At 46.3% G+C, this 23342-nt stretch overlaps 1 protein-coding gene across 1 annotated transcript in view; it reads left to right on the top strand.

The window, feature by feature from the left end:
- LOC119955546 (proteasome subunit beta type-7-like) overlaps window positions 1-23342 on the top strand; it is a 70047-nt gene that overhangs the window by 30511 nt on the left and 16194 nt on the right. The window lies entirely within an intron of this gene.

The raw sequence follows: 23342 nt of genomic DNA, 5'->3' as shown, positions 1-23342 counted from the left end.
AAATCAGACTTTAAATAGAACTTGTAAAGGAGACCAGTCAGTCTGTTTTTAATGCCCTTAAGTAACAGGGTGAAGACAGTTTTGGATATGTTTTTTCCTTTCCTATCCCTACCTCACATATGAAGAAATTATTACCTTTAATGTGAACGTATGTTTCTTGTCTAGTCTGCATTATGTAACTTTAGATTTGATACAAATAAAGATCCAACCAAAATATCCCTTTTGAACACGAAGACTTAAAAGAATAACATTTATATTGTAGATAAATTAAAGAAATGTGAAACTTAATTTAAAAAAAACATTTTGAAGGATGATAAGATTATTTATTCTACAATAAAGGAAGGTAGATGAGGAACACCATAATCAAATGGAATAATTATTTTAGATGTTAAAGCCACGTTAGTGCAGTAGGTAGCGCGTCAATCTCATAATTATTTTAGATGTTATACAAGGAATTGTTTAATAACTAAGCAAGTTTTGAAAACAGCAAGAAATTTTTCTGGTTCTTAAAAAGCATGTTTTAAATTGCGAAGGGACCATATTTACAGAAGAAAATAAGATTGCGATGGAACATGATTGGTGTCGTCAAATCATTGACCCATATGGGCTTCAAGTGTAAACTCAGATTCTCAAGCATTAGGGCATTAAGTATAAAATTGACTAATTTCAACGAGGCTAGAGAAAACGCTCTTTCCCCAACAAAGTTGTAAAAATCTGAGTTAGTTGCACAAATTATTTACTTCTGTATCGTTCCCTAGTAAAGTAGGATGAAAGAGTTTTTCCCTTGGTGTCTTCTTTATTTTAAATTGGACAGAATAAAGTAAAGAAGGAACAGTAGTTGGCCCTTCAGTTTGTCTGTACCACAGGCAAGACCTGAAAGTGACTGCACTTTTTGAAGCAACAAAATAGGTACGAACAATTGGAGAAATTAGTCCAGCAAGGAGACAGTAAAGTTCAGTGCATTGTTGTACGAAAGGGGGAAAAAGGAACCGTGGAAAAGGACAGAAATATATATCTTTCGCAAGGCTTTATTAAATTTTGAAATTGGTTGTTGATTCATTATTGAACATGAAGTCAAAGAGCTTTTTAATTAAACAAGGTAATTTCGACAACACATGGAATTCTTTTTTTTTTTAAATAATTTTTATTGGAATTTTTTACAGAAAATATAAAATATAGCAACAAACAATGAAATGCAACAAAATAACCCATAACAACTGTAACACCCCCCAGACCGTATCAACGCATGTATCATATCCCCCCCCACCCCCCCAACCCCAACAAAAGAACTTAAAAATAAATTAAAATTAAATAAACAAACATAGTCATCACCTCCCCCTTTTCCCTTCCCCCCCCCCCCCCTCCCCCGGGTTGCTGCTGCTACTGTCCCAGTACCCTATCGTTGAGCCAGAAAGTCGAGGAAAGGTTGCCACCGCCTAAAGAACCCTTGTACCGATCCTCTCAGGGCGAATTTGACCTTCTCTAGCTTAATAAAACCCGCCATATCATTGATCCAGGTCTCCACGCTTGGGGGCCTCGCATCCTTCCATTGTAGCAAAATCCTTCGCCGGGCTACTAGGGACGCAAAGGCCAGAACACCGGCCTCTTTCGCCTCCTGCACTCCCGGCTCCACCCCAACCCCAAAAATCGTGAGTCCCCAGCCTGGCTTGACCCTGGATCCTACCACCCTCGACACTGTCCTCGCCACCCCCTTCCAGAACTCCTCCAGTGCCGGGCATGCCCAGAACATATGGGCATGGTTCGCTGGACTCCCCGAGCACCTGACACACCTGTCTTCACCCCCAAAGAACCTACTCATCCTCGTCCCAGTCATGTGGGCCCGGTGCAGCACCTTGAATTGGATGAGGCTAAGCCGCGCACACGAGGAGGAAGAATTAACCCTCTCCAGGGCATCAGCCCATGTCCCGTCTTCGATCAGTTTCCCCTCCCACTTAGTTTTCAGCTCCTCTACTGACGCCTCCTCCACCTCCTGCATAACCTTGTAGATATCAGATATCTTCCCCTCTCCGACCCAGACCCCCGAAAGCACCCTGTCACTCACCCCCCTCGTGGGAAGCGAAGGGAATCCCTCCACCTGCCGTCTAGCAAATGCCTTTAACTGCAGATACCTGAACATGTTTCCCGGGGGGAGCCCAAATTTCTCCTCCAACTCCCCCAGGCTCGCAAACCTCCCATCAATAAACAGGTCCCTCAGCTGTCTGATGCCCGCTCTGTGCCAACCCTGAAATCCCCCATCAGTGTTCCCCGGGACAAACCTATGGTTCCCCCTTAACGGAGCCTCCATCGAGCCCCCCACTTCTCCCCTATGTCGCCTACACTGCCCCCAAATCTTGAGGGTAGCCGCCACCACCGGACTCGTGGTATACCTCGTAGGAGGGAGCGGCCACGGCGCCGTTACCAGGGCCCCCAGGCTTGTATCTCCACAGGACGCCCTCTCCATCCGTTTCCATGCTGCCCTCTCCCCTCCATCACCCACTTGCGCACCATCGACACATTGGCTGCCCAGTAGTACCCCGAGAGTTGGGTAACGCCAGCCCCCCCCATCTCTACCCCGCTCCAAGAAGACCCTCTTCACCCTCGGGGTCCCATGCGCCCAAACAAAGCTCATGATGCTGCTGGTCACGCTTCTAAAAAAAGCCCTAGGGATAATGATGGGCAAACACTGGAAGAGGAACAAGAACCTCGGGAGAACCGTCATTTTGACGGACTGCACTCTACCCGCCAGTTATAGCGGCACCATGTCCCACCTTTTAAATTCCTTCTCCATCTGCTCCACCAGCCTGGTAAAATTAAGCTTATGGAGAGTCCCCCAACTCCTGGCCACCTGCACCCCCCAGATATATGAAACTCTTCACTGCCCTCTTAAACGGGAGCCTCCCAATTCCCTCCTCCTGATCTCCCGGGTGTACTACAAATACCCCGCTCTTGCCTAAATTTAACTTATAGCCCGAGAAGCCCCCAAATTCCGCTAACAGCTCCATCACCCCCGGCATTCCCCCTTGTGGGTCCGCCACATACAACAGCAGGTTGTCCGCATACAGCGATACCCGATGTTCCTCCCCACCCCGCACCAGACCCCTCCATCTCCCTGACTCCCTCAACGCCATAGCCAGAGGTTCAATCGCCAGTGCAAAGAGCAAGGGGGACAGGGGGCACCCCTGCCTGGTCCCACGGTAGAGCCTAAAGTACTCCGATCTCCTTCCATTTGTAACTACACTCGCCATCGGAGCTGCGTAGAGCAGCCTCACCCATTTGATGAATCCCTCCCCAAATCCAAACCGCTCCAGCACCTCCCACAGGTACCCCCACTCAACTCTATCAAATGCTTTCTCTGCGTCCAGCGCCACCACTATCTCTGCCTCCCCCTCCACTGCTGGCATCATGATAACGTTTAGCAGTCTCCGCACATTCGTGTTGAGCTGCCGTCCCTTGACAAATCCTGTCTGATCTTCGTGTATCACCCCTGGCACACAATCCTCTATCCTGGTGGCCAGGATCTTCGCCAGCAACTTGGCGTCAACATTGAGGAGCGAGATAGGCCTGTATGATCCACACTGCAAGGGGTCCTTATCCCGCTTTAGGAACAGAGAGATCAGTGCCCGCGACATCGTCGGGGGCAAAGCCCCCCCCTCCCATGCCTCATTGAAGGCTCGCACCAACAAGGGGCCCACCAGATCCGCATACTTTTTATAAAATTCCACCGGGAACCCGTCCGGCCCCGGGGCCTTATCTGACTGCATTTGTCCAATCCCCTGACTAGCTCCTCCAACTCTATCGGCGCCCCCAGTCCCTCTACCAGCTCCTCTTGAACCCTTGGGAAACATAGCCTGTTCATGAAGCTCTCCGTCCCCCCTCTCCCCATCGGAGGTTCCGACCGGTACAGTTCCTCGTAGAAGTCCCTAAAGACCCCATTTACTTCTGTCCCCTTCTGCACTACATTCCCACCCCCATCCGTCACTCCACCAATTTCCCTAGCAGCATCTCGCCTACGGAGCTGATGCGCCAACATCCTGCTCGCCTTCTCCCCATACTCATATACCGCGCCCTGCGCCCTCCTCCACTGTGTCTCCGCCTTTCTGGTGGTCAACAAGTCAAATTTGGCCTGCAAACTACGCCGTTCCCCCAGCAACCCCTCCTCCGGTGCCTCCGCGTATCTCCTGTCCACATCCAGGAGCTCCCTCTCCCTCATTTCCCTATGGGCCCGGATGGAGATCAGGTCCCCCCGGATCACTGCTTTCAGAGCCTCCCAGACCATCCCCACCGGACCTCCCCGTGTCATTGGTATCATGATACCCCTCAATACTTCTCCGGACCCTACACACTCCCATCAGCCAGCATCCCCACATCCAGGCGCCAGAGCGGGCGCTGGTCCCGCGCCTCCCCCATCTCCAGATCAACCCAGTGCGGAGCATGGTCTGAAATCGCTATGGCCGAATACTCGGCATCCTGCACCCTCGGGATAAATCCCCTGCTCAGGACGAAAAAATCTATTTGTGAATAAACCCTATGGACATGGGAGAAAAAGGAATACTCCCACGCTCTCGGTCTCCCAAACCTCCAGGGATCCACCCCTCCCATCTGGTCCATGAATCCCCTCAGTACTTTGGCCGCCGCCAGTCTCCTACCCGTCCTTGAACTGGACCGGTCCAGTGGGGGATCCAGCACCGTGTTAAAGTCTCCCCCCATGATCAGGCCCCCTGCCTCCAGGTCCGGAATGCGGCCCAACAATCGCCTCATGAAGCCAGCATCATCCCAATTCGGTGCATATACATTAACCAGCACCACCTTCTCTCCCTGCAGCCTACCCTTCACCATAATATATCTGCCCTCCTTGTCCGACACCACTTCAGCCGCCTCGAACGTCACCCTCTTCCCCACCAGAATCGCCACCCCCCGGTTCTTCGCGTCCAATCCTGAGTGAAAAACATGCCCCACCCACCCTTTCCTCAGACGAACCTGGTCCGCCACCTTCAGGTGGGTCTCCTGGAGCATAGCCACGTCCGCCTTCAACCCCTTCAGATGAGAAAATACCCTAGTTCTCTTAACCGGCCCATTCAGCCCCCTCACGTTCCAGGTAATCAGCCGGATCAGAGGGCAACCCGCCCCCCCTCCCCCGCTGGCTAGCCATAGCTTGTCGACTGCTCGCCCCAGGCCAGCTCGCCCCGCCCGACCCGTTCCCCATGGCGATAACGCCTCTCCTCTACCCCCCCCCCCGGCCCACACCAGATCCTTCCTGGCCATTCCAGCAGCAACCCGGTATCCCCCCCCACCTCCTTGGCACCGCTTCAGCGCAGGAAAGAAAACCAGTAGTGGCCACTCCCCCACCGCCAGCTCCGCCCCCCTGCCCCATGGCGTGGGAAACCAGAGGAAAGCCCGCGCTTTCACACTGCCACACCCCACCCTTCTGACGCAGCTCCCCAAAATCCAGTTTCACCCCCCCCAGCCCCGTACAGAAGAGAACATATAAAATACAAACCCCCAACATTCCCCACATACCCCACCCCCATACCCAACAAACAGACCCACCCGGAAACAGAGCAAAAAGAAAACCAGCATAAAAAACACACATGTCAAAGTTAAAGAACAGCAACAGCGAAAACAGCAACGGCCATAGTGTGTCCCCAGGCCCTGGTTCGAGTCCAGCTTCTCCGCCTGTACAAAGACCCACGCCTCCTCCGGGGACTCGAAGTAGTGGTGCCGGTCCTTGTATGTCACCCACAGGCGCGCAGGCTGCAGCATTCCAAATCTGACCTGCTTGGCATGCAGCACCACCTTCGTCCGGTTGAACCCAGCCCGCCGCTTAGCCACCTCCGCACTCCAGTCCTGGTAGATTCTCACTACCGAATTCTCCCACTTGCTGCTCCTCTCTTTCTTGGCCCAGCACAGACTCCCGGTCGCTGAATCGATGGAACCGCACCAGCACCGCCCTCGGGGGCTCATTTGCCTTGGGCCTCCTGGCCAGCACTCTGTGAGCTCCCTCAAGCTCCAGGGCCAAATGGAAGGACCCCGCCCCCCATCAACGAGCTCAACATCGTGGTCACATACGCCGGGAGATCCGACCCCTCCATCCCCTCCGCCAGGCCCAGGATCCTCAAATTCTTTCACCTCGTGCGAACGTCCAGCTCCTCCAAGCGGTCTTGCCACTTTTTGTGAAGTGCCTCGTGCAACTCCACTTTCCCCACGAGGACCGCGGCCTCCTCCTCCCTCTCAGCGGCCTGCTGCTGCAACTCCAGAATGGACGCCTCCTGGGCCGCCTGGGTCCCAAGCAGCTTGTTGGTAGTTGCATTCAGGGAGTCCAGCAGCTCAGCCTTCAGCTCCTCAAAACAGCCAGAAGAGAGGCCTGCTACTCCTGCGCCCACTTCCACCAGTCCTCGGGTGTTCCGCCGGCCGCCATTTTGTCTTTCTTCCCCCGCTTTTCTTGGGGAGCTGCTGCAGCTTTTTCCTTTGCCCCACTCCGGGTGAGCACCATAAATTATGGGGAATGCTCCTCTAGACACCTTCCCCCACCAGGTTTCGTCGAAACAGCGCCGTTTGGGGCCCTCAAATCGGCCCAAAAGTCCTTAAATAGCGGGAGCCGGAAGTCAACACATGGAATTCTTAGAAGACTAGAAAAAGAATAACTGGAGATTAAGCTGAAACAAATTATTGATATAAATGGTAGAGCTTGTCATAGAATTTACAGCGCAGAAGGAGTCCATTCGGCCCATCAAGTCTGCACTGGTCCTTTTGAAAGAGCACCCTACTTAAGCCCACACCTCCACCCTATCTCTGTGACCCAGTAACCCCACCGAACAATTTTTGGACATGAAGAGCAATTTAACATGGCCAATCCACGTAACCTGCACATCTTTGGACTGTGGGAGGAAGCCCATGCAGACACGGGGAGAATGTGCAGACTCCTCACACACTGTGACCCAAGACGTGAATCAAACCTGGAACCCTGGAGCTATGAAGCACCAGTGTGCTACCATGCCGCCCATGATCCAAAAGATGAGCCTTAAGTTTTAAATTCTTGTATTTTCAAAGAGAAAACCTATTCTTTACTTCTTAGCTACACCTTCCCCTCCACTTTCCCTAATAATTAAAATTTAGAAAATCTGAGTGGAGAAAAATATCTTTGAAATCTTCCCGAGTTTCCATCTGATAACTTGACCTTGAAAGGCTAATAAACAAACCAGATCCCATCCGTAAGTAATAGTTTTTTTCTAGCATTAAAGAAAGCTGGTAACGAGACTATTGACCCAAGTGCACATGTAGTTTTTAAAGTAATTATCTTCCAAGATGTTTTTATCTTGTTGAACAATGGACTATTCATTTGTAGCATGGAGGTTGAATGGTATAGATAGTTGTTATTACTGTAGCTCTACATTACTATTGCTAAGAACAAAAGAAAACTGTTGATAAGTTTGAGTCAGATGATTTCATTCAGTATGCATTCTCCTGCTGCATTTCCCCGAAAGCAGGAAATTTGGAGTGCATCAAGAACCAGTTGCAAAATGTACAGCCTCTATCCGAGGGCATAACATTGCACCAGCTTCACATCACAACAGCTCTTGTATTTTTACCTGATCAGTTGATGGCGTTTTTAAAACTGAAGCACATTAAATGCTCAATATAACACTGTTGTAAGAAGGGGAGAATCTCAACCCCAAAAAGTTAGTTGGGGTTGGTAGGGAGGTTACCAACTGCAGCCCACCACTTTTAGTTTTAAGGGGTGGGAGTAGATGGGTGCAGATTGATGGGTTGTGATGAATCCATTCCCTCGAGACAGATAATCAACTTAAATATAATAATGTGGCGTTGCCGGCGTTGGACTGGGGTGAGCACAGTAAGAAGTCTTACAACACCAGGTTAAAGTCCAACAGGTTTGTTTCGAATCACTAGCTTTCGGAGCACAGCTCCTTCCTCAGGTGAATGAAGAGGTGGGTTCCAGAGACATATATATAGACAAATTCAATGATGCATGACGATACTTTGAATGCGCGACTTTGCAGGTAATTAAGTCTTTACAGGGCCAGATGGAACAACTAGAGAGAGGGATAATCACAGGTTAAAGAGGTGCGAATTGTCTCAAGCCAGGACAGTTGGTAGGATTTGCAAGCCCAGGTCAGATGTTGGGGGGTGAATGTAATGCGACATGAATCCAAGGTCCCATTTGTGGCCGTACTCATGTCTGCGGAACTTGGCTATAAGTTTCTGCTTGGCGATTCTGTGTTGTCACGCGTCCTGAAGGCTGCCTTGGAGAACGCTTACCCGAAAATTATATAATGAGGCTGCATGCCACAAGGCCTTTCTCGCTTCACTGCTCCGTGTTCCAGACCTTACCTTCTGTCCAGCCCTGGATCCCTCTTCCAATCCTCCCCAACCCCACTTTGCAAACATCCTCACCACTGACTTACCTGTGCAATCCTGAGCCTCCCATGTAAGCGTCCGTTTTTGTGCTCTTCTCCCTTGTGCCGTAAGTTAAACAAGGAAAACTGCTGACCTTGCACACAACAGCACATCAGACAGGCGCGCACCACCGTTAAACCATGGTGATCTGGGTGCCATAAGATCCTTGTGCGCCACTGACTTTATTCTGAAAGTAGGGCCTTTTTGAAACTGTTTCATGTTGATGTGTATTCACTCCATGCAGATAGATTACAAGAATGAACTTGCCACAAGATGGCATAATGCTCAACATGCTGCAAATAAACCAGGGGCTGGTTTAGCTCACAGGGCTAAATCGCTGGCTTTTAAAGCAGACCAAGCAGGCCAGCAGCACGGTTCGATTCCCGTACCAGCCTCCCCGGACAGGCGCCGGAATGTGGCGACTAGGGGCTTTTCACAGTAACTTCATTGAAGCCTACTCATGACAATAAGCGATTTTCATTTCAAATACATCATCATAATGATACCTTTTTATTGTCACAAGTATGAAGTTACTGTGAAAAGCCCCTAGTCGTCACATTCCAGCGCCTGTCCGGGCAAGCTGGTATGGGAATTGAATCCGCGCTGCTGGCCTTGTTCTGCATCACAAACCAGCTGTCTAGCCCACTGAGCTAAACCTGCTCTATTGACTTTATCTTGGCATCTCAATGGGAAACTAAAATTTTGCATCTCGCCTAATTAAGTCACGCTGCCCACCACGTTTCCTGCCTTTTTAGGCTTCATAAAATATCCCCATCAGTTTCCTATTGTGACTATTGCTGGAGGAAGGCATGGATTGAAAGTTCATGTTCACACTGTAAAATGTTGCAAAGGCTTTTGTCAATTATGTAATACTGACTAGCAACATCACTATTGCTATACACATCAATATTGAGAAAGTGTAGTGGCTCCATTGAGCCTGCCATAGTGTAATGAAGTTCTATTGCAGCTGTTATGGAGAAAAGGGATTTAAAAGTGCCAAGTAGAAGAGGATCTATGCAAGTACCTACAGCCATATAAAGGAATTAATAAAGGATTAATAGTGGTATATTATAATGTTCTGTAACAGCTGTGGAATTAGATGCGGGAGTAAGTTTATTGAAACAGAGGAATAGGCATATTCAGCTCTCAAGCCAATTCCACCATTCATGGCTGAGCTCTTATTGGCTCTGCCTCCACCTTGGTTCGTAACTCTTAATTTCCTTGTCTAACAATCTGAAAATCTCAGTTTTGAAATTTTCAAATGACTCCCTGTCTCCTAATCAATTCCCTATCGAAGCCAATGGATGTTCCCAATTTCATGCCCAGTCGCTTTGGTTAATAGTTTCATTGCAGCCTTGTCAAATGGGGAGAGCGCTGTGGAATTGGAGTTTGAAAGTAGGAGAGATGAGAGATGGCAAACAGTAAAGTTGCCTTGGTTTGCAGATGGGACAGGTAGTGACATATTGCAGTATGTAGAGTTGATGGTTAATTAAATGGAAGGGCCTTGAAGTATATATGTGTTGTCTTTTGCGGAGAGCTAGCATCAGCCAAAACGTTTTTTACAGTTGCTAATGTCAGATAACAGTTCATGTTTTATGTTAAAGAACCAAAGGTGATGAGCATGCGTATAAATATAGATCGTCAACTGTGTTGCAGGATATTCTTTCCAGTCCTCTTGGAATCTGTTGTCTATGAAATGCATGGGCATGGGTTTGAGTGATCGGGATTTTAGTGCTGGAGGAATATCCTGTAGATTTTGCTTGATTTGTTTTTGGGTCAGGGAAAAAGAGTGTAATTGTTTGGAATTTAGACCTTTGTTCCCTTGGGAGATTAAAGTGAGCACTGTGTGAAATTTGTATATAGTGACCCTTAGTTTGTAAGTCTTAACCTTTAGGTTACTGGTGCTTTCTGTTTATATGCCACTCCCTGCTGAACCATTTTAATATGAACCATAATGTTACTAAATCACATAATTTAATAGGTTACATTGTAATGAGACATCAAAATAAAGGTCTTGAACTGAATTTTCTGTATAATACATGTTTGTTAGCTTTGTTTTTCAAACTGTGGTCACAATTTAGCTGTATGTTTTGCGACAGCTTTATTTTTTTCACTTTGAAGTGGCAGTGTAGCTGTTTTGACCAGTCAGTAATTTGGGAAAGATAATTCCTGTTAAAAGTTTTTCTGCAGACACCTATAATACATAGCCAGCATATCTCTCAACGTTGTTTGTAATTCAGTAGCAAATATAACATTTTTTTCTGGTTCTTGGGATGTGGGTGTTGCTGGCAAGGGTGACATTCATTGCAGGTGAGAAGGTGATGGTGAACCACCTTGAGCCCCTGCGGTCTGTTTGACTTTTCTGTAGAAGTTTGATGTAACAGAGTGGCTTGCCAGGTCATTTCAAAGGTCAGTTAAGAGTCAATCATGTTGCTGAGGGTCTGAAGTCACATGTAAATCACAACTGGGTACGGGCAGCAAATTTCCTTCACTAACGGATTTCATTGAACAAGATGAGTTTTTACAACAATGTTGATCATTGAGATAGTCCCCATTACTGATGCGAGCTTTATACTCCAGATTTGTCATTAATTGAATTTAAATTCCACCAGCTGCTGTGGTGGGATTTAAATCCATGTGCTGAATTCTCCGCCATTGGGATGCTCCGTTTTTCCGTCAGGCCGGAGTTTCCCGACGGCGTTGGGCTGCCCCACAATGGGAAACCCCATTGATCAGCCAGTGAAACAGAGCATCCCACCGGTGTGCATAATCAGAAATCTGGCACGGCAGGTCAGAGAATCCAGCCCCTTGTCTCCAGGCAATTAGCCTGCGACTCTGGATTACTCAATAAGTAAAATTACCACTGTACCACCACCTCCCAGCTATACCCTGTTTAAATAGTCCTGAATTGAGAAGTTTTGTTATTATGTAGTTAAAACACATAAACGGGTAGTAATTTTTTAAAATATTACCGACCCCATTATAAAGTAGTTGGGAATTGGGTGCAAAAGTTTTTTGTCACTGTCTGCATAGTTGTTAGCTGGGTGAATCAATGAAAGGGCTTTTGTTCCATTCTCTAGAACTGTTGGCTTAGGCTTTGCATGCATCCCCTTGGAACCTGCTCCTCCTATTGATGGCCAAGGACACATTCTTCTGAATCCACACTGAGAACTAACTCACAGCCACTTACACTCACACTTGTATAAGGAGGTTGAGCACAGGCCCGCTGGCTTGATCACCATCTGACCCAGACCCCCCGGGGCCTCTAAACCCTCCTAAATCCATGAGTTCTACCCCTTAGAGCCCTGGGAGGAAGAATATACTAATCATCCACCACATCACCACCCAGAGAGCTCTAACCCCTGCCAGAAGCTGTCCAGTAATGAGAAAAGCGTCCATGTAAAAGAGGAACACAGGCACAGGAAACTTAGTCATTTTAAGGCATGAAACAAATTAATGTGAATGTAGGTGAAAACAATGTTGCAAAAGTATGCTACCTGTACCATGTGGATGTCCTTTGTAGCTTTATTTTAGAGCAATTTGGAAAAACAAAACCTGTTCTCTTTGGTTCTTTGCCATATCACAGAGAATTGAGTCGATTTATTTACATTGTGTTTTGTTTATTTCATGTTTAGATTATACATAGCGAAATATCTCCGATTGGCAACACATTTCCTCATTTAAATGTGAAAACTGGCATAATATATATAGTTTTGATTTGAGTAGTGGTTTCCTGGTGTGCACCTACTGAAATGGGATATTCCTGTATTAGTAATTGGATGTACTGTTATAGAATTCTAAGGATATAGAGTGACATGCATTAGTCATGCAATCCCAAGAGTAGCAAGTCTGAGTTGCAGCCTTTCTGCAAAATAATGTGTATGTAGGCTATTTATTTTTGTTATATTGCCCATCTTCACATTATGCCCCACACATCGACCAGAGTGAACAACCTCATTGGACACAACTATTCTCTTAACACTGCATACTCTCAACGTCTCGCAGGCTCGAAAAGAAGCAGTCACTCCAGGAAGCGTGGAAAACGTGCAGGCCTGCAGGTGAGAGTGAAACAACGTGGCCCCAAAGCCCCTCTGCCTAGCTTACTCCTTGCTAATGTCGAATCTGTAGAAAACAAGCTAGATGAACTTAAAGCCAGACTCACTTTTGAAAGAGAACTAAGGGACTGCTGTGTGCTCTGCTTCACGGAGACATGGCTCATTCCTGCTTCACTGGACTGTGCTGTACAACCAGAGGGCTTCTCAATCCACCGAATGAACCGTACGGCGGCCTCAGGCAAGGCAAGGGGAGGTTGGGTCTGCCTCCTAATCAACACCTCCTGGTGCCTAGATGTAGCAACACTGGCGAGTTTCTACTCCCCGGACCTAGAATACCTGACGCTAAAATGCCGCCCCTTCTATCTTCCGCGGGAGTTCAGCTCCGTTATCCTGACGGCAGTTTACATCCCACCCCGTGCGAATGTGAAAATCGCACTGGATGAAATATTCACCACCACAAATAGCCTTGAAACGAAACATCCCGAAGCCTTGTTCATTGTAGCTGGGGACTTCAATCAGACCAAGCTCAAGAGCATACTACAGTAGTCCCCCGTTATAACGTGGGTGTTGGGGTCCAAGACAGCCACCCGCGTTGCATCCGAGCCGTGGATATCCACGATGGGGGTTTTTTGGCTCTGCAACTTTTTTTTTGGACCGGAAGCATTGGATAAAACCTTCGATCAGAGTTCTGATAAGAACTTACTTTAGTTGACTGCAGAATTATTACACTATGCTACCATAAGTTAAATATAAGTTAAAGTAAGAAAGTAGCACTTCTAAATTTATTTAAAAATCTATGCATGCGCTTCCCATTGTGAGTCTACGGGGGTCTGATCTCTCCCCCCGCCCCCCGTAGACTCACAATGGGAAGCGCATGCATAGATTTTTAAATAAATTTAGAAGTGCTACTTTCTTACTTTAACTTACATTATGCTACCATAAGTTAAATATAAGTTAAAGTAAGAAAGTAGCACTTCTAAATTTATTTAAAAATCTATGCATGCGCTTCCCATTGTGAGTCTGCGGGGGGAGAGATCAGACCCCCGTAGACTCACATTGGGAAGCGCATGCATAGATTTTTAAATAAATCTAGAAGTGCTACTTTCTTACTTTAACTTACATTATGCTACCATAAGTTAAATATAATAATTCTGCAGTCAACTAAAGTAAGTTCTTATCAGAACTCTGATCGAAGGTTTTATCCAATGCTTCCGGTCCAAAAAAAAAGTTGCAGAGCCAATATGCAGCAGTGGCTGCAGGTTTGATTGCTATAATAAACTGACAGCATCAATTTCTCCTGGTCCTTGAAACTATATGAATAGAATCTGCATAACCCACCACCTAGTTCCCTTAGTTCATATTAGGAAACCCACAGAAACTTACCAGGAACGCTGCTCCTCTCTCACTGAATCTCCCTCCAATCAGCCGGCAGTGTCAATTTCAGCGGCCGGCTCACTTTGATCCGGAGAGGGAAGCTGACAGTTGGGGGTCCATAAGCCCCCCCCGCCGTATATTGCAGAGCGCGGTATAACGGGGGACTACTGTACCAAGTTACCACCAACACGTCACCTGTTCCACCAGAGGCCCAAACATCCTGGACCACTGCTACACAAATATCAAACATGCCTATTGCTCTATCGCCCGCCCACACTTTGGCAAATCTGACCACAAGGCTGTGCTCCTGCTCCCGGCTTATAAGCAAAAACTGAAGCGGGAGAATCTGTCAAAGAAAGCCGTGCATTGTTGGTCTAAGGAATCGGATGATCTCCTACGGGACTGCTTAGAGTCAGTGGACTGGTCAGTATTTAAAAACTCTGCGACCAGCCTGAACGAGTATGCCACTACAGTAACTGACTTCATTAGTAAGTGTGTAGAAGACTGTGTGCCAAAGAAGCAAATCCGCGTGTTTCCCAACCGGAAACCCTGGATGAACAGGGATATCCACTGCGTGCTGAAGTCTAGGTCTGAGGCGTTCAAGTCAGGCGACCCTGACCTCTACAAGAAAGCCAGATATGATCTAAGGAAATCCATCAAAGATGCCAAAAGACAGTATTGGACCAAGCTCGAGTCCCAGGCTAGCCACACGGATCCCCGCCGTCAATGGCAAGGTCTGCAAGACATAACGGGCTACAAGATGAAGGCATGTAAAATCATCGGCTCTAATGAACCCCGCCCTGATGAGCTCAACGCATTCTATGCCTGCTTTGAGCAAGAGGTCAGTGAGAGCGAGCCCTCCACCCCAGAAGCCGCGGATGAACTTGTATCTGAGATCACCACTAAGACGTCAGAGCAGCCTTCTCGAAGCCACTGGCCCGGATGGGGTACCTGGACGAGCACTCAGGTCCTGCGTGGATCAGCTGACGGGGGTATTCGCAGACATCTTCAACCTCGCTTTACAACAATCTGAGGTCCCTATCTGCTTCAAGAAGATGACCATCATCCCTGTACCAAAAAAAGTAAAGCAGCGTACCTTAATGACTGTCATCCAGTGGCTCTGACATCCATCATCATGAAGTGCTTCGAAAGGTTAGTCATGGCACGAATCACCTCCAGGCTCCCAGATTGCCTTGATCCACTACAGTTCGCCTACCGCTGCAACAGGTCCACAGCAGACGCCATCTCTATGGCCCTGCACTCTACCCTGGAACACCTAGATAACATAGACACCTATGTCGGACTCCTATTTATCGAATACACCTCAGCCTTCAACACCATCAATCCTACAAAACTCTTCTCCAAACTCCTTGGCCTTGGCCTCTGCTTCTCCCTCTGCGACTGGATCCTGAATTTTCTAACCCACAGGCTACAATCAGTAAAGATAGGCAACAACACCTCCTCCATGATCATCTTCAACACCGGTGCCCCAGAAGGCTGTGTCCTCAGCCCCCTACTATACTCCTTATACACCTATGACTGTGGCCAAATTCCCCTCCAACCCGATTTTCAAATTTGCTGATGACACCACCGTAGTGGGTCGGATTTCAAACAATGATGAGACAGAGTATAGGAATGAGATAGAGAATCTGGTGAACTGGTGCGATGACAATAATCTCTCCCTCAATGTCAACAAACCGAAGGAGATTGTCATCGACTTCAGAAAGCATAGTGGAGAACATGCCTCTGTGTACATCAATGGGAACGAAGTAGAAAAGGTTGAGAGCCTCAGGTTTTTAGGTGTACAGGTCACCAACAACCTTTCCTGGTGCCCCCCATGCCGACACTATAGTTAAGAAAGCCCACCAATGACTCTACTTTCTCAGACGACTAAGGAAATTTGGCATGTCGGCTACGACCCTCACCAACTTCTACAGATGCACCATAGAAAGCATTCTTTCTGGTTGTATCACAGCTTGGTATGGAGCCTGCTCTGCCCAAGACCGCAGGAAACTACAAACGGTCGTGAATGTAGCCCAGTCCATCACGCAAACCAGCCTCCCATCCATTGACTCAATCTATAATTCCCGCTGCCTCCGAAAGGCAGCCAGCATAATTAAGGACCCCACGCATCCCGGACATACTCTCTTCCACCTTCTTCCGTCAGGAAAAAGATACCAAAGTTTGAGGTCACGTACCAACCGACTCAAGAACAGCTTCTTCCCTACTGCCATCAGACTTTTGAATGGACCTAAGTTGATCTTTTCTCTATACCTTGCTATACCTGTAACATTATATTCTGCAGTCTCTCCTTCCTTCCCTATGTACAGTATGCATTGTTTGTACAGCATGCAAGAAACAATACTTTTCACTGTATACTAATACATGTGACAATAACAGACATCTACAGACACTGAAAGATGCCCTCGTACGAACGGGATATGGCGCTCGACTCATTGATTGACAGTTCCAACGCGCCACAGCAAAAAACCGCACCGACCTCCTCAGAAGACAAACACGGGCCACAACCGACAGAGTACTCTTCGTCGTCCAGTACTTTCCTGGAGCGGAGAAACTACGACATCTTCTTCGCAGCCTTCAACACGTCATCGATGAAGATGAACATCTTGCCAAGGTCATCCCCGCACCCCAACTATTTGCCTTCAAACAACCGTGCAACCTCAAACTATTGTTTGCAGCAAACTACCCAGCCTTCAGAACAGCGACCACGAGACCATGCACGAGACCATGCAGACGCTGCGACAACGAATGAACGGATATCGCGCGACAATCACCAGGCAGGAATGTTCCCTTCCAGTTGGGGACCACTTCAGCAGTCAAGGGCATTTAGCCTCTGATCTCCGGGTAAGCGTTCTCCAAGGCGACCTTCAGGACACGCGACAACGCAGAATCGCCGAGCAGAAACTTATAGCCAAGTTCCGCGCCCATGAGGGCAGCCTCAACCGGGACCTGGGATTCATGTCGTATTACATTCATTCCCCACCATCTGGCCTGGGCTTGTGAAATCCTACCAACTGGCCTGGCTTGAGACAATTCACACTTCTTTAACCTGGGGTTATCCTTATCTCTGGATCTGTAAAGACTTAATTACCTGCAAATGCTCGCATTCTAAGCATTGTCTTGCATCTTTGAATTTGTCTATATATATATATATATATATATATATGTTTCTGGAACATACCTCTTCATTCACCTGAGGAAGGAGCAGTGCTCTGAAAGCTAGTGTTTGAAACAAACCTGTTGGACTTCAACCTGGTGTTGTAAGACTTCTTACTGTGCTCATCCCAGTCCAATGCCGACATCTCCATATCAATAATAAATCATATCATATCAAATCAAATCAAATGCTGAAAGTCTTCTGCCATGGTTATATCTGGGGAAATTGTTTCCAAACAATTTGGCCATTACTGGTGGTGAATGAATGTATGTGGCATTACACAGTTCAAGAGTGCATTTTAAAAGTGAAAACCGTGGGGAACGAGGAGGAGAGAAGTAAGAACGTATGAAAGGAGCACATATGTCCTCTTCAGCCTGTTACACCATTGAAAATGATCATGTCTGAACTTCTACATCAACTTCACTTTTCTGATCTATCCCTATATCCTTTGATTCCTATATTGTCCAAAAATATCAATGAGTCTTGAATATGTGTGTTGACTAAGCATCCACAACCCTCAGGGGTAGAGTACTCCTAGCCTACAAGAAGAAATTTCTCCTTGGCTGCACCCTAAATCGTTCACCCCTTATCCCGAGACTTTTAGTTACACTTTTTTTTTGGCCAGGAGAAACAGCCTTTCAGCATTTACCCCATCAAGACCTGTAAGTATTATATGCCATCACCACCTCTCATTCTTCTAAACTCCAGATAATATAGGCCCATTCTACTCAATTTCTCCCCTTGGGATAGTCCCTCTCTCATCCCAGAAATCAATCTAGTGAACCTTGTTGCATCCCTTCCAGGGTGAAGTATTCCCTTCGTTGATTAAGGAGACAAAAACTGTACATAATCTCACCGAAGCCCTTTTTAATTGCAGTAGGATTTCCTTACTCTTGTACTCCAACGCCATTGTAAAAAAAGGCTATTTGCTTTCTAATTGCTTTGTGTACTTCCATGTTAACCTGCACGCTTATAAGGACACCCAAATCCCTCTGAATAAAACATTGAAGCGTTCAATGCACAAGATGAACTGATTATTTTCTGTTTACTTGGAAGAGTTCAGTATCTGTATATAAGGGCTTAGTAAATGTGAAGGTACAAGAAAACTATCGCCGAGACTTTATAGCCCTGACAAAATTGGCGATCCATTTAAATCACCGTTGACTTCAGCGGGATGGAAAGATGCACCAGCGGGAGAGGTTGTAAAATCTTGCCGTATGTTTTTCACATCTGTTTAAAATCAATGTGTTTTGGGTGGCAATACTCAGCACATTAAAAAGACAAACGATTATAATTTACATGTTGAGTTCCAGCACATGAAGAGCTAAATCCTGACTAGTTAATATTTCATCTTTTAATGCCATCAAAGTTCATTTTCGCAGGCCACGAAAGAGTCCACATCATATAGATCAAAAAGAACTGAAGTTTTATTTGGAAGAACTATTATGTGTGGCTCCCTGCCGGGTTGGTGCCAAAACCAGTCGACTTTATATCACAGGTGATTGTTCCACATTTAGAGTTCCCACCCCCTTACTGGGGGAGCTCGTATTTTGCTCGCCCAGGAGAGAGCCCCCCCCCCCCCCCCCCCCCGTGTATGGGCCAGCACTGATCGGCATCCCGGCTGCAGCCTCCTTGGGGAGGCCAAAGAATCGCTGGAGGCCAGTGGATCCCAGGTGAGAAGGTCGTAAGTAGGCCATTCGGTCCCGCCCATTTGGGGTGGGGTTCCAACTCTGGCGTCTTGCGGGACTCCGGAGAATCTCACGAGGCGCGGAGGCTGTCAGGAGGCTCGCTGTAGGCCTCGCCCGGCATTCTCCGGCCATGGTACGCTCTCGCTTGTGCACATCGTGGCTAGAGAATCGCGCCCAGTGTCTGGAGCCACTGGATATGTGAGGCTTTGCATCACGCTGTAGGTATGTGCGCCATGATCTCATTTGCTCGGAAAAGGTACTTCATTGAAGCCTACTTGTGACAATAAGCGATTATTATTATCAGTGTCTATATCCGACCAGTCTCCCTCTCGTTGCCAGTTTTCTTGGCCATGAAAGAGTCCACACAAAGTAGACAAGAAATAAATAAAAGTTTTATTTAAAAGAACTGTTATGTACACCACATGGCAACCCCATGCCTGGTCTCTGTCGGTGCCAAAAGTGGCCGACCTTATATCACGGTGATTGTTCTACAATTAGAGTTCCCCACCCCCCTTAACGGGGGGGGGGGGCTCTTACTCTGTGAGGTTAATGGGGAGTCTGATTGTTGCTACCCAGTAAGTTCCATTCTGGTTACGACATTCATGTAAAATTTTACCTTTTAAAACTTTCAATATAATTCTAGTGACTTGTTATTTCTGTATGAACTGGTGAGTTGACCTTCCTAACAGCACAAAAAGGTTTGAGCATTCCTCATTGGTGGAATGACTGTTATTCTAAGTCCTAGATTGCTGTTTTCTTTTTTTAAATATAAATTTAAGAGTTCCCAATTTATTTCCCCAATTAACGGGAAATTTAGTGTGGCCAATTCATCTACCCTGCACATGTTTGGGTTGTGGGGTGCAACTCATGCAAACACGGGGAGAATGTGCAAACTCCACACAGACAGTGACGCGGGTCCTCAGCGCCATAGGCAGCAGTGCTGATCACTGTACCACCATGCCGCCCAAGATTGCTGTCATACTCTTGGGTATTCAGACAGGGAGAGCCAGCTTACAATTCGAACATGGGGGTATCACAAATGAAACAGATACCTACCAACACAACTGGTCATTTGAAACATTGGACTGCAGTTAATTGCAATGTCTATCAGAACAGAGGGGAGACCTTTCTGAACTCTGAACCGTTCCAACCTGGAGCAGTGTATAAATTCTCTGAGCCTTTGTGGAGTTCTATTCTTGCTACCAGCCACAAATAATTCAATGGCTAGTTTCCACCCTTGTTCTGTTGAGCAGCGAGAAAACTGTTTTATGAGCATCCTACAAAGGGTTGCAAATTTACAAAATTGATTACTTCGCATGCGCTACTCTGGTTAGAGATTTTGGGCTACTGAAATGTAAGAGATGTGTAGCAGCTCGTTTTAGCCTTAAGGTGTTATGTTTAAACAGACTTTTGTTTGTCATAGTTCCAAAGTTTTAATGGGAAGTGAACAGATGAATTCTAAAGAAGCATAGCCTTTGTGGGGCTGTTACCTTAATTTTAAATATGCAAGTTCTGTTCTTTTAACAATATTCTCCTTTGTACTAATTGTCAAATGCTATAGCAGGACCAGAGTGCATATAGGGTATGTATACAGCAGCAAATCTCAGGGCTGCAGTTGAAAAGCAAATGAAAGTGAAAATCGCTTATTGTCACGAGTAGGCTTCAATGAAGTTACTGCGAAAAGCCCCTAGTCGCCACATTCCGCCGCCTGTTCGGGGAGGCTGTTACGGGAATCGAACCGTGCTGCTGGCCTGCTTGGTCTGCTTTCAAAGCCAGCGATTTAGCCCTGTGCTGAACAGCCCCTTATGTACTGCAATCCTTGGTTTCAACTTGTAAATTAGTATTAGCATAATTAGGTCAGTTTAATTAAGGCAGCAATTTAAATCCATTGGAAATAAAGATACCTGCTGCACTAAATCTACTTCATTGGTAAAAGTAATCAGTAAATGAATAAGCAACATTAAAAGGAGACTTTTCGGAAGAACTGGCCTGCTTTTTCATTCTCTTGTGTTGTCATATAGTAGAGTCCCATGAGAAGCTCACCACGGCAGACACTGAGCAGTATTTATAAATCCATGACAGGCAATAATGGCAACTTGAAATATTCTTTTGCATGAATCTTGAGTACTACTCAAAACTGCAGCCATATCAGATTTGCGATGGCAGCTGTTGAGCCCTACAGTCACATTTCTAGGCTTTGAAGATACTCCAGCTTAAAGAATAGAGGCTGGAGGCTTACCCGGTTTCTGTGGGTTGCTAGCATTTGGGCCCACTGCCTTTTGAAGATGTGCCACCACCAGTTCTGCCAGCGCCTCAGGCAAGATAGTACCAGCAGGACCTGTTTTCTGCACAGCCTTGGAGTTGTAGTGCTCAGATGTAAGCAGCAAATGCTTTGTCAATGCCAGTTGCTTGATTGTCTGGTCCCTTGTTGCACAGCTGAGAGATAAGCTCTACCCAAGACCCTTCAGAGATGAGTGGTGAGATGGATGGTGATGTGCACAAGTGCCACTTCTGCAGCCTGATTTATGGTATCATATTTTATACTGATGCAAGTACTGGCCTCTGGAGGGACACTTATAGATTGCTGAAGATCTGAGCAGTTTCAGCCCTGATGGGGCCCATAGGCTTCAGAATTGTGATGCCAAGCACCAAACAACGACGGTAGAACGATATTAATTTGTCATTTGGGCAGTTATGGATCTACCTTAAACAACTAAATCAGTTCAGCTTATGCAGTACTTGCAATGCAGTGCTTTTATGAACTAGAATGTGCATATTGCGTGCTTGGATTTTAAAACTAATTTAATATGACAAATCGGGCATGAATAGGAATGAAACACTTACAGTATTGTCAATCGTCACCTCATCAAAGTCACCAGTGTTCCTTTTTCTTATTATCTTTTGCTTTGTTTTTGTTGTACACACAATAGTGCTTAGTGTACAAAAACGAATGCATAGAACAAGTAAGATGTCTGCACTTCATTTTATATTTGCCATTGTTTATACCAAGATTTTCTTTATGTAACATGTTATTATACATTTCTGATTTCTGGATATTTCTTAATTTCTTTCCTTGATTGTCTTCTGACTTTTTATTACCCTTCTCTTGTTATTGTAATTCTTCATTGCTTTATTTTCTATCTATCAGGCCTGTTGCCCTGGTCATTCTCGTCACCGTTTCTCTGCCACCTTCTTTACGTCTTTGGTTCTTAATTCTAATTCGGAGAATTCTAACTTCAGGAGGTTACATCGCCTTTTAAAGAACAGGAGCGATTAGATCCAGGCTGGCGTATCTCACAAATAAACTATAATTTTCTCAGAAGCTCACCCTCCATAGAGTTTGAGAGGTCTGAAATGAGCTGTGTGATTTTTTTTAACAACTGCATGTGTAGGTGAAAGAGAGACAAATTGAAGTCAGCTGGAATTCCTGCTCTAGATTGCAATCTCGTGACCCCACCAGAAAGTACAAGTTTGTGGCTGCAAGATCATAGAATCATAGAATTTACTGTGCCGAAGGAGGTCATTCAGTTCATTGAGTCTGCACCGGCCCGTGGAAAGAGCCCCCTACTAAAGCCCATGCCTCCACCGTATCCCCATAACCCAGTACCCTCACCTAGGGCAGTACGGTAGCATAGTGGTTGGCATTGTTGCTTCACAGCTCCAGGGTCCTAGGTTCGATTCCCGGCTTGGGTCACTTGTCTGTGCGGAGTCTGCACGTTCTCCCTGGGTCTGCGTGGGTTTTCTCCGGATGCTCCGTTTCCCCCCACAAGTCCTGAAAGATGTGCTATTAGGTAATTTGGACATTCTGAGTTCTCCCTCTGTGTACCCGAACAGGCGCGGGAATGTGGTGACTAGGGGATTTTCACAGTAGCTTCATTGCAGTGTTAATGTATACTTGTGACAGTAAAGATTATTATTAATATTATTAACCTTTTGGACACCAAGGATCTATTTAGCATGGCCAGTCCACCTAATCTGCCCAACTTTGGACTGTGGGAAGAAAGCGGAGCACCCGGGGGAACCCCAAGTAGACACAGGGAGAACGTAGAAACTCCATACAAACAGTGACCCAAAGCGGGAATTGAGCCTGTATCTGGAGCTGTGAGGCAGCAGTGCTAACTACTGTGCCACCATGCCGCCCATAGAATATGTTTGATGAACAGGATCAGGCTTGGGTGAAAAGATTAAATAGCTGATCACTGTTAATAACTGTATGAGTACTGCTTTAGTTACGGTAATATAATAATTTCTTTCTTTGCTGAAGCTCTTGCTTGCACAGGTCTGATCTTCTCATGCGCCACATCATTTACCTTTATGGAGTCGGTGAGATTATCAAGGACTGAATGATTCATGGATAGTTTTGCCTTGTGTATTTGTGTTTACTGGAAACTATTTTGAGATTTTTCTTCCAGTTTATTTAAACACTTAATAATCACCTGAATGGAAATTTAGAATTGACTTCCGGTCCCAACATCTAAGTATTTACAATGGCTAAGCAGTCAGCAATCAGTAACTGCAGCATGCGAAGTTGTGTAATAGCAAACTAACCAGGTGCTGAAATGTACTTAATACAAGATTGAACTGCAAATAGATCATTAAATGTCTCTTCACATTGATAAAACTGAAGTCAATCAA

This window comes from Scyliorhinus canicula, chromosome 21 (assembly GCF_902713615.1).
Source record: "Scyliorhinus canicula chromosome 21, sScyCan1.1, whole genome shotgun sequence".
Lineage (NCBI taxonomy): Eukaryota > Metazoa > Chordata > Chondrichthyes > Carcharhiniformes > Scyliorhinidae > Scyliorhinus > Scyliorhinus canicula.
The sequence above is the reverse complement of the archived record's forward strand: the minus strand, read 5'-3'. Positions and strand labels throughout refer to the sequence as shown.